The sequence below is a fragment of the Aptenodytes forsteri genome, unplaced genomic scaffold, assembly GCF_000699145.1.
Source record: "Aptenodytes forsteri isolate BGI_AS27 unplaced genomic scaffold, ASM69914v1 Scaffold486, whole genome shotgun sequence".
Lineage (NCBI taxonomy): Eukaryota > Metazoa > Chordata > Aves > Sphenisciformes > Spheniscidae > Aptenodytes > Aptenodytes forsteri.
Window position 1 is genome coordinate 747,157 of NW_008795717.1, and position 10,966 is coordinate 758,122.

Consider the following 10,966-nt stretch of genomic DNA (forward strand, 5'->3'; position numbering starts at 1 on the left):
TCCCCCTCTCTTTTTATCATTTCTTTCTTTATTTATTTCTTTATCTCGTCGCCGCGTTTTGAAGCCCTCTGCGAAACGCCGGCGGTGGCAAAGGCGAGGAGAAGGAGTTAGCTGGCCTGGGGACATGCTTTAGCTGTTCCTGCTGCCGCGCTCGGGCTTCGCGCCAGCTGCCCGCCGTGCGGGGACCGCGGTGGGCGGCAGCCTGGGGCCGGAGGGGCTAGAGGACGAGCAAGAGCGGCCCTGGCGGAGGCTGGAGTTTGTAGGTAACGAGCGATCTTGGAAACTTTGTGGGGAGACTTCAGGGTGCTGGGGGGCGGGGAACAGAGGAGAAGACAACGTCCTGTCATATAAGGTGCTGTTTTGCAACTGTCGTGTCTCTTAAATGCAGCACATTTGAATTGTCCTTAGCCTGGTTTGAGAAATGAACTTGGGCGCTAGGCAGAAAATACGTGCTTGGAGGTTACCTTTATTGGCTCAGCCTGGTCAGGCAGGTTGTGCTTTTGCCAGTCGGTTGGTCAGAGGAGAGTCCTATACCCTTGGAGTGAGGAATGGGTCAGTGGGAGCTCCCCCTGTATTTGCTTTGGTGGTCTGATGAGAAAAACATGTTCTTGATTGTCCCTACGGGGCTGTCCACTTGCTTTCTGAAAAGCAAGTGGAAAAGATGGCATTCAAAAAGTAATGGAAAGGAGTGCTAAAAGGTATTGCCTTGTATTCATATTAAGATTAGCACAGCCTCACTGATACGAGTAGCTGCTCCTAAACTCTCTGATGGAAGGAGTACAGGATTCGTCAGACAGGATTATCTGGAATAATGATGTTTGGCACTTTGGTGGCATTGGATGTCTTAGTAGTACTGCACAAATAAAGATGTTGCATAAGTTTTGTTGGGAAGAAAAGTTTTAATCAAACTGTACTTGTATTATAGAACATGCACGGACTTTCTTATTGGCATCTAACACTGATAATTGGGTTGAACTTCACATGGTCTTTGCAGGTGGCAAAACTGATAAGCTATAAAAAGTGTTTCCTTTATAAATTCTGAATCGCTGACAATATTGAGGCTACCTTGTCTCATGCTGAAACTGACGGCGGTTGTGGTTCATGTGATGTAGTCACAAGTCCATGCAAAGCTAAACCAGTATCATAACCTTTGTTATTTGGCATGAGCTATCAAGCAACCATTGGCTCTTAGTTACTTTTAGTGGCAACTTTTTGGATTTTAAGTAGCACAATGTAGCGTTTCAGAAGGATGAGAGTGTGCGCAGACCTTGTGAGAGGTTTGTAAACGTGCGTAGCCAGCACGCTCCCCTTTCTTTTCCCATGTTTGGAAGGAACACTTGGCATAGTCCAAAAAAAAGTTCTTATCAATCTGCTGATGCCTTCTATTGACTGTCATCCTCTACAATCAGGTGGCATAGGGAGTTTTGGCTGCCTATTACAAACCTGTACATCCTGAAAACCTTGTGGTTTTCCCACTTGCTTTTCAGTAGTTCTTTAATGTCTTCATTTTCTATTCATACCCCTCAATACTGTAGTCGTCTTAAAGGGCATTATGAATTTTAAACCATGGAGAAAGGGTTGCATTTCAGTTGTGATTTTGTATTGTTATGCTTTTAATATTTTATGTGTTGAGTGTTATAAAAATATTAGAGAAGATAATGGCCTACAGCAGAGTAAGATACATGGCCTAGGATATTGATCTTGTTCTAGAAAATAGACTGTAGTGCTCACTGTTGACCCAAAGTAGTCAAGGAGGGCAATGTAAATTTTCTTAGTATTTTTTTAGAAGAAGCTCTTACTTCAAAATTGCAAATAGCACTTTTTTTCTCTTTACTTTGCTTTAGCTTACCTGCTGAGATTTGAGTTCTGAGTTCTGTTTCTCTTGCACATGGTATATTTCTGGCAAGGGGAAAAAAGAGAACACCATACATCTTGGAAAATAAATGGACTTGAATTCATATTTATTATAAATACAAACATATTTTCTTACAGCATTTTGGAATTTTAATATTTTTAATTTAATCTGACTGCTTTTGCAAAATCTCCCTGAATCTTTAATTTGTTTGTTTTTTAGTTGAGTGGACAGGGGAGTCAATTTAATCAAACCATTGTTTATTTTTATAGCTATGTATGCTTTTTTTGTAATTTTTTTTAACAGGCCTTATAAAGTATATAAAAGTAAAATCTCTACCTTTGGGGTGTAAATGGTACTTAAAAGGCCAATTGCAAAGACATCTTGTGGGGGGTGTGTGTGTGTGCGCACCTCCGAAACCATAACTACTCTAACAGTTTGTCCGCATAAAGACTTGGACGTTTGTGAGAATGCTCTTTATGAGTAAAAGTATTTTCCTTTATAACAGATAATTAAAATAGCACAAGGCTTTCACTGTAGTGGTCTTAGTTGAGTGCTTTTGAATTTTTCTAGTATGAAGAAAAAAGATCAGAATGATACTGCATATACCAGTCATATACCCTAGTTAGCTAGATCTCAGTGTAGTCCTGCTGCAAAACTGTGTTGTATTAAAAGCCTCAGTCATTTAAAAAATAATTTTAGCCCAAGTGAAATGACAGTGGTTTTTTTCTGAAGAAGCATAAAGAAATATTAAAAATCATTATATTACATTATATCAATACACAATTAGAATAGTAAGCTTTGGGAAATTTTGTTGACTTTTTTTTTTTTTTTAAGAAAGAATGTCAGCAGCTTTTTATTAGTGAAGAGCCACTTGTTATCACCAATGTGCACGTGAAATGGAAAGGGAACAGATTCTGGAAAACAACTTCTGTTTCAACCTTGCAAGATGCTGCATGCAGTGGTGAGTACATACGTGGACTGGGAGCTATCTCAGCATTGTTTTTGAACAACTAGAGAAGAAAAAACATTTAAGGTAGAATTTCTGTAAAGAGTGATTAATGTATCTGACATTAATCACTCTTTACATAATGTAAACTGACAAGGACAGAAATCTGAGCAAGTAGTGCAAACAGGTAGTTGATAAATGGAAAGTAGTAGCACAATCAGGAGAACAGAGTAAGTAAAATTTCCTTATGTTCCAGTATCTATTGCTGTGTTAGACTTCTATGTAAAAGTTGTATAAAGGTGTTATCCAGTAGAATTCTGAATTCTTAATATTTTAGAAGTAGAGTGCTCAGCATTTCACAGGACCAGTCCGTAAAATTAAATATTGAACGATTTCTTATGAAGTAGAATGCTGAATATTCACTGAATGAAAAAGTACTTATCCAGTAAGGTTGGGCTCTAAATCATCACTATCCTCAAAATAAAGCTAAAGTCTCTCAATCTTTAAGAGTGTGATATTTGGCATGTTTTAAAAACATTAAATTGATATGAGCAGATTGTTGTGTGACCAGATTGCATGTGGCATTGAGATGTTGCCAAATCTGATTCCACTTCCTCATACCAGTTCTAATAGTTTCTGCTTATGAAACAATATTTATTTATAAGTGCATTGCATGTCTTCTAAGTATCTAGGAAGTATAATTTCTGTGTCCAGTGAAGGGCTTCTCGTGCACAGATTAATACAAATTATAAATTCTAATCCTGATTTAGGCTTAAGATGTTACATGACTGGTTTGTGTAGTTGTCTGCTGTGTTTTAAAATGCTGTAAGTATAAACTGTAGAAACTTTTTTTACTTTGCAGATTGAAAGATGAGAACTACCAAACAGGCATAGTTTGTTCTGTGGTTCTATAGTAATCCTAATTTATTGTTTTAAGTTCAAGTTGTCTCATGCCTGTGGAAACACTAACAATATGAGATAAACTTGCAAGCATTTGGCAACTTACCTACCCCTTTCTAGAAATGCTGATATACTCTCATGGTTTTTAAAAAATTTATAAACTAAGAGATTATTCACTTAATCTTTCCAAATAGTAAAAGAAACTTGTTCATAAGTGTGTCTGCCTTGAGGAACTCAGAGTAGTTAGCAGCTACTGAAGTTGTAAGATTCTTTGGCATTTGATTCCAGGTAGCTGAAATACATGTGGAAGCGAGTTAGTCCAATATTTTCATATTTCATATTTTCGTATCTCATTAGTCCATTTTCAGTTTGTTGATAAGTATGTAAAAGGAAACCAGAGCTGCTGTTTGGTGTGCAAATTAACTGCTGGTTGAGTAACTTCTTACTCATCTATGAGTGTATAAAATCCTGGAGCTGAGAGCATTTATTATTGTGAATAGTTTAGAGTTTGATTTATTTTGCATGGAAAAACGATACCACAATCTGTCCTAATGTTATTTAGATTTAACAAAAAAATGAATCATTTGGAACTATTCTACAGCCTATGATTAAGGTTTGGAGGCAGGGTTTACTGTCTTGTTGTACGTATCCGTGCATCCAGCACAGTTATACTGTCTGAGTAAGTTCTATTGTCTGCATATAGGCTTGTATTGCCATTCATTTTTTGTTACACAAATAAGAGTGCTACATGCCTGTTTTGTTTTGTTTTAAATAATTATTTACTGGAAATGATTGAGGTAACAATTCACAGAAGAAAACACTGAATTTAAACCAGAATGTGAGTGTTCAGCTGGTAAGAAGAACTTTTGACTATTTGCAAAATCTATTTGAAAGTGAAGACTTGAATTACTGTTGACATTTCCTAGCCTCCTGTTAGTGTTACTGCTTCAGCAAGAATGTTATTAAGTCACAGCCTATATTAAGGTTTGGAGGCAGGGTTTACTGTCTTGTTGTACGTATCCGTGCATCCAGCACAGTTTCTGAGTAAGTTCTATTGTCTGCATATAGGCTTGTATTGCTATTGCTTTTTTGTTACACAAATAAGAGTGCTACATGCCTGTTTTGTTTTGTTTTAAATAATTATTTACTGGAAATGATTGAGGTAACAATTCACAGAAGAAAACACTGAATTTAAACCAGAATGTGAGTGTTCAGCTGGTAAGAAGAACTTTTGACTATTTGCAAAATCTATTTGAAAGTGAAGACTTGAATTACTGTTGACATTTCCTAGCCTCCTGTTAGTGTTACTGCTTCAGCAAGAATGTTATTAAGTACATGGCATTGGAATCACAGTGCAGGCTCATATTAAACAAAACAAAACCTTCTCACATCTTTATTCAACATCTGTGAAAAATGTTCCCTAGAGTAGTAAGGCTGAAAAATATAATGCAGAACCATTTGGATTTGAGGGGGAGGAAGAGAAGGTGGGTGTTGTGTCAAGAGACTACAAAAAAATGAATCATTTGGAACTATTCTACAGCCTATGATTAAGGTTTGGAGGCAGGGTTTACTGTCTTGTTGTACGTATCCGTGCATCCAGCACAGTTATACTGTCTGAGTAAGTTCTATTGTCTGCATATAGGCTTGTATTGCCATTCATTTTTTGTTACACAAATAAGAGTGCTACATGCCTGTTTTGTTTTGTTTTAAATAATTATTTACTGGAAATGATTGAGGTAACAATTCACAGAAGAAAACACTGAATTTAAACCAGAATGTGAGTGTTCAGCTGGTAAGAAGAACTTTTGACTATTTGCAAAATCTATTTGAAAGTGAAGACTTGAATTACTGTTGACATTTCCTAGCCTCCTGTTAGTGTTACTGCTTCAGCAAGAATGTTATTAAGTACATGGCATTGGAATCACAGTGCAGGCTCATATTAAACAAAACAAAACCTTCTCACATCTTTATTCAACATCTGTGAAAAATGTTCCCTAGAGTAGTAAGGCTGAAAAATATAATGCAGAACCATTTGGATTTGAGGGGGAGGAAGAGAAGGTGGGTGTTGTGTCAAGAGACTGCTTTGGAGACTCCTGGGTTTGTTAGCAGGCAGTGCTTGACGGCATTCTGTACAATAGGGCTGATGAATGCTCCATTACAACGGTCGATAAATTCACCCACTCTGATGTTAAAATAAAATTAATGGCAACCCACAGGTCATAGTGAATATTGTTGGCTTGTTGGTAATTTTCAGGGGAAGCTTACAAGAACTATGCATTGGTAGCATAAAAATTGCGTTTCTAATGGAGGCTAGAACTAGATTCTTGATGAAGGTTAGGAGTCCTAAGAATAATTTGAAAAACTAACCAATGTAGGTATGCACAGAATATTGGCCATTGACGTTTATTCAGCAAAGTTGAAAATGGTTAACTGTGGCCTTTCAAATCTTTTTTCTTAGCCTGTAGATAAACGTTCAGTTTGGAGTAAGTGTGCTGCATTGTGAGGGGGTTTTGAGTGGGTTTATTGTCAGTGTAAGATGCTGTATGGATGCAGTTTCACTGTGAGAGCACTACGTAAACAGCAGAATGTTCTGTCTGTGGGTCGTTTTTGACCAGTTTGTTGTTGGAAATTTTGCCCTGTGGGCATAAGGTAGACTTATGTTGTTATGCTGTATATATGTGAAATTGAAAAATGGTGTGATGAGTATATTCATATTCCACATAGCTGTCCACAGGGAAGAGCACATAAGAAATTTGAACTGTGTTTTACCCCTGAAATGAATTCTTTTGTTTATTTATTTATTCTTATCCACCTCAGGACAAAAGACTGCTGTGTGCAGTTAAGCAGGCCAGTCTGATTAGAAGCAAATCAGGTAGCAGCTTTAGAATATACGTAAGAGACAAGCAGCACAGGATACTGCTTTTGAAAAAAGCAGCAGCTGTACATTTTATGTACTGTGCTTCCATAGAGATGGGACTGTACATAAATAGGCCAATATTTCCAAACAGCTGTCAAATGTTCAAATTAAATGTATGTTTTGGGCACCTGATTTTCAGTATATTGAGCTGCCATAATTCTAACCAAACTTACAAGGAGTTGCATTTTCTCAAGATTATAAATCCTGTAATAAATCCCGTGGAAGTGTAATAGTGATTATCCTTTAAGAATATAGAATTGTTCAGTTTGCAGCTATCATTCATTTTATTTCTCTTCTACATGGTATGCGTGTGTGTGTGTATATATGAACACATAAATATGAGAAAAAAAAAAAAAAGAATAGGATGTCCCCTCTCTGTGTTGTTCCTGATAGCCCTGGAAATACAAGGCTTACAGCAAGAGGTGTGGTTACACAGCATGGCCTGATCTGATCTAGCAACTGTTGTTAAAAGATCTGTCAGGCTCCCTCTTCATGCTTCTTTCCTTTGCTACCATCCATGTCTTTCTATCCTTCCTTTTTGCTGCCCCTTAGTGAATCTGTTCAGCTATCTCTAGCTATGGTTTTCCTGTGTTACATTTCTACCAGCTTAATAAGCTGTATTGTTTCACAGAGGCTGTGTCTACACTAGGGAATAAAATATGTCAGGGACTGGTCTCTGGACCCAGAACAAAGTGGCAAGATTGCACACACCTAACAGTCTTCCTCCTGAAACAGCGTGGTTGCGTCCAAACTGCCAGGAGGGAGCAGTTTACTGCTCTGCATTTGCTGTCTCCTTAACCATGCCTGCACATTTGTCTGGGAGAGTGCCAAGCTGGTATGGGCCAAAATGGTGTCAGAGAGGATGTTAACAGCATGGCTCGAGCCTGTGCTCTGGCCTCATTTTATTTACTATTATAGATGTGGCCAGAGAGGTCAGACAAGTGCGTGAGCCAGCACAGGCAGGATGGAGCTGTGTGGCTGGAAATGAAGAAGGGAGAGGAAAGGTGCAGGGTTGACAATGTCAGGGAGCTACGGAAGGGATATCCTTTTGATGTCAGGGAGCTATTACATTACTTAAGCTGGCTTGTCTAGCTGTACCCTTAATGTAACTTTATTTTGCAACCAACAACTTCAGTCTGGCTCTGCAGAGGGCTGAGAGTGCTATGTCCCTCTAACAGCTCTTTCAAAGTGATTCAGTCAGCTAAAATGCCTTACAAAGTGAATTAAAACTGGTATATGAAAGTACATATATGGCTTTTTAAACAGGTTTTCTTATCCTGGCTGTTTCATTGGACTGTTGTTTTTCTTCCACCTTTCTGTAATTTAGGTGCTTCCTTAGTTAAAAGAAGTGGGGAGGAGAAGTGGGGTGGCAGGCAGGCAGCAATGGTGATACTATTGTCAATATGGGGCTGTTAAACTGGCAAGTAGACACCCTTCATGACATATGAAGGATGAGCAGAGAGCTTAGATGTCAGGAAAATAATTGGTTATATTTTGACATTTTTTGATCATGCAGGAGTGTGAGGCTTGTGATCTCTATACTGTAGCAAGTGACCTGATTTAGAACTGTGAAGTCATGTGTCCTAAGTATATCTTCTATCTGACATGTCAGTAGCGTGGAAGTACAAGTACTTGATGTCCATTTGCCAAAAAATGTAGATTCATTGCATTCATACCTGTTGCCAAGACTCCTGTCAGCAATGCTAATTCAGTGTAAACTTTGTTTTTGTGTGATACATTTATCACAAAGAAAATCTTTTTAAGGTAGGAATTTCTAAATTGCCAGAACAAAACTGAAGGCCTTTTTCTTAACAAAACCATCAACAACAACAACAAAAAGTGAAAGAATTTTGTTTCACATTCCACTCTGGGTACTCTGAGTTGTGGCATGCCATTAAATCAAAGTAGGTTTATTTTTAGCAGTTTTTATTTATTTATTTTTTTAAATGTAATAGCTGAGCAACAAAAGCCTGTAAAAATACTTTGAAGGAATGAGTAAAATTGTAGTATAAGTAAACTACAAAACTCCAGGTGCTGTTTATAGAAGACATTAGATTTTGTCTACTGGTAGAAGAATATGAAAGCTAGCCCATTGGGATTACTCAATTAATTTTCAAAAAGACACTTGCAAGCAGAAGGGGCCTAAATCTGTAATACCTTGTCTGAGGGTCATTCTCCTTTATAGGGTATAGATCATTCTGTTAAGCTGAATTTAGGTTATCAAATATGTCTTGTTATTATGTCTGGGCAAGGGAATAAAGTTTATCAGTGAAATAAACCCACTGAAAATACACAGTGGTGGCGTTCTCTGCTAAGAAGGCGAATTCAGGCTTCTTGAATCTCTTCCAGAAACAGATGTAAATTCCACTGTAGCTTTTCAAGTAGTGAATAATCATGGTCTGTTATGTTTGGTGATGAATCATGCAAGGGGTTGCAGATGGTGAGAAGAGTGCAGCTGTGCAGATACTAGAGGGGCGGAGATAGAAGACTAGAGGATCCGAGGGGATGAAGGAGATGATTTGAGCATGGGTTGACATGGCTTATGAAAGAGAGGGATAAGACAGCTGAAAGAGTATCAAAGCTGCGTATGCCAGTGTAAAGCTGAAACTGAAACCTGCGATTTGGGGATGGGGAGAGTGCTGGAGACTGAAAAGGAGGTACACTTGAGGCAGAAAGATATTTTTTGTTGTTGTTGCTTGAAGCAAAAGTTGCAGCATCAGATGCCAAAGTAACTGGACTTTTGTCCCAAGCCAAAACAAGAAGGAGACAGAGCTTAGATGTGGAAGTTTAAGCTGTAAATGAAAAGAGAAAACTAAGTCTTCATGTTCCTTTTAAAGGAATGCTGGTCCTAAGTAGGAGAGCTATTGTAGTAACAGATACAGATGCAAAGTTGTGGGTTATTTTGATTGTTCTGAGCAGGACCTGTGTAATGAGATCAGGGTGGCAAAATCTGGGAGTTTGCCAGGTGGAGAAGTTGTGTCTGACTAGGTGTTATAAAAAAGGGGGATTGCAAGGCCTAGGTTGTGGTTGAAGGGCAGGTAAGATTCAAGTGAAGCTTTTCATGATCTTAAACCAATATGCTAAAAAGTCCAAACCATCTTTCAACTTTTTGCATTAAGTAATTTTAATTTAAGATATCTTTCTTTTTTTCCCCTCTCTCTCTTTTTAGATAAAAAGTATTGTTCCAAAACAATAGCTCTTTATTCAGGAAGAATGTTGCCATTAAGATGTCTGTAAGAACTAGTATTTTTGCCCACAGGTCAGAAATCCTCAGCCAAAGTGAATATTTAACCACTATTTCAAGGACAGCCAATTATTTTTTTTCTTAATAAAGTATGCGATTAGGAGTCAAAGTGAGGGACCCTGGAAAATTGTAGCATACTCCAAATACTGACATAACTTCAGGCACCCGTTTTACTGTTTGTGTGTTCTACAAACCTTAGCAAATATAAAACAAATACTGAAAGCGAACTGAAAAAATAAAAAAGAGGGGGCAAAAGTCCAGATCTATCTTGGAAGAGAGTTATGCTCCAAAACCGCTATACTGAAAACTGTTTTCAGGATTGTTTTCTCATCTCTTTTAGTGTAGTTACCTAAGAAAGTCAGGTATACACAGTACGGTCTGCTGTTCTCTCCCCCCACACAATAGCTTTGAACCTGCAAGTTTTGTCAAATTTGACAGAGGAGTAGTGGTTGCAAAGGCATTAAAGTTCTGTAATTTTTACGAAAGTTGGTAACTGGCAAGAAGAAAGGAAAACACATTATTGACCCTACTGAGGAAATGATGCAATATGAATTCAACAATTATCTGTTCTGTTTGGCCTGTCAATTGCCAATCAGCATAGGAGCACTAGCAAGCCAGTTGCAACATGCAGCTCTGAACCAGCTACAGCATGTTTGCTGTTTGCATAGTCAGTAGTTCAGGGACGTTGTGTGGGAAGGGGGAACTGTAAGTGTAGTGAGAATGGGAAAGAGCAGGGAGACATGATAGGGCAATGTGGGGTGACAGTGGTATGAAAATTTTATGTCTTTGGGAGCAAATCAATAGAAATTAAAACTTTTTTATTTCTTCTCCGCAAAGTTGCCCTTTTCCTAGTGTTTTAACGCTGGTAATAGCAAAAACCAATATGAATTCTACCTTTCAAATTTGTGTTCTGTCACAACTTAATGCTTTCAAGCTTTTACCATGTTTAAACTCACAAAATTATATACAACTTCAAAAATTTCATTACCAGTCAACAAACTCAAAACTACTTGGTATCTGTAAAATATTAGAATATGTGGCAGAATAAATTATTATTATTATTATTATTATTATTATTATTATTATTATTATTATTATTATGTG

The 10,966-nt window shown here is 37.7% G+C and overlaps 1 protein-coding gene across 1 annotated transcript in view; it reads left to right on the forward strand.

Moving 5' to 3' along the window:
- Positions 1 to 100: 100 nt before the first annotated feature.
- PPARA (peroxisome proliferator activated receptor alpha) overlaps positions 101 to 10,966 on the forward strand; it is a 44,353-nt gene continuing 33,487 nt past the window's right edge. Inside the window, exons 1-2 of the mRNA XM_009283535.2 lie at positions 101 to 263; positions 2,690 to 2,816. The gene's annotated coding sequence lies outside the window, so the exon portion shown is untranslated. The remainder of the gene's footprint in view (positions 264 to 2,689; positions 2,817 to 10,966) is intronic.